The following is a 1,071-nucleotide window of genomic DNA, read 5'->3' on the forward strand; positions in this document are numbered from 1 at the left end:
TTTTGGTGTTTCTTCCCATTTCACAATATCTAGTGTATATTTTGGCTCTTATTTACTCTTTCAGTTTCTTGCACAAGGAAGACACACGTACATCTGGTTTATTTTGCTCATGAGTATGGTCTTGAGTTGCATCCATTTACCTACAAAAGTCTCCAGTTTATCCTTTTTTATTGCTGAGTAGTACTTACTGCATAAAAAGACCACATTTTTATCCTTTCTTCAGTTGATGGGCATTTCGGTTGTTTCTAAGGTCTAGCTATTACACATTGTGCTGCTATAAACATGAGTGCGCATATATCATTGTGGTCCAATATTCTTCTTTTAGGAAGATACACAGAACGGGAATAGCTGGGTCAAATGGTACCACCAATTCTCATTTTTTTGAGAATCTCCACACTGATTTCTACCTTGGTTGCACCAGTCTACACTCTCACCAACAGTGGAGAAGGGTTTCTTTTCTCCTGCAACCTCTCCAGCATTTGATACTGGTTGACTTCTTGATGATAGCCATTCTTTCTGGGGTGAGATGGAATCTCAGTGTTCTTTGGAATTTGGAAAACATTTTCAACCATTACAGATTCTAATAATTTTTTGTCTCAGTACATCCTTTTGTTGTACTTTCTAGAATCCAGTGTTACATGTAGCAGATCACTTAAAGATTTGTCTTTAATGGGATGCTGTTCATTTTATTTTTAGTCTTTTCCTTTGTGTTTTATTCTGGACAGTTTTAATGCTGTGTATTCAAATTCATCAGTTTCTTATTTCATGGTAGATATATAATCTGTTGTCAATTCCTTTTATTGTCTTTTCTACCTCAGTCATTGTAATTTTAGCCATAGAAGATTGATCTATGTTGCTACTTAGCATGTTTATTCTTTCCATAACCTGCTATCTTTGTGTAATATATACTGTACATATGGAATATGTATAATGTGCCTCTCTATAAACTCTATTATAATTTTTAAATTTATTTCTATTGATTAGCATATCTTGTCATTTTAGATAATTTTTCTCCTTACTTGCGTGCTTAATCTTTTTTTTTTTTTTTTTTTAATTTTAGGGAAGAGTCTA

The sequence above is a fragment of the Octodon degus genome, unplaced genomic scaffold (genome assembly GCF_000260255.1).
Source record: "Octodon degus isolate 3935 unplaced genomic scaffold, OctDeg1.0 scaffold00109, whole genome shotgun sequence".
In the NCBI taxonomy this organism is placed as follows: Eukaryota; Metazoa; Chordata; class Mammalia; order Rodentia; family Octodontidae; genus Octodon; species Octodon degus.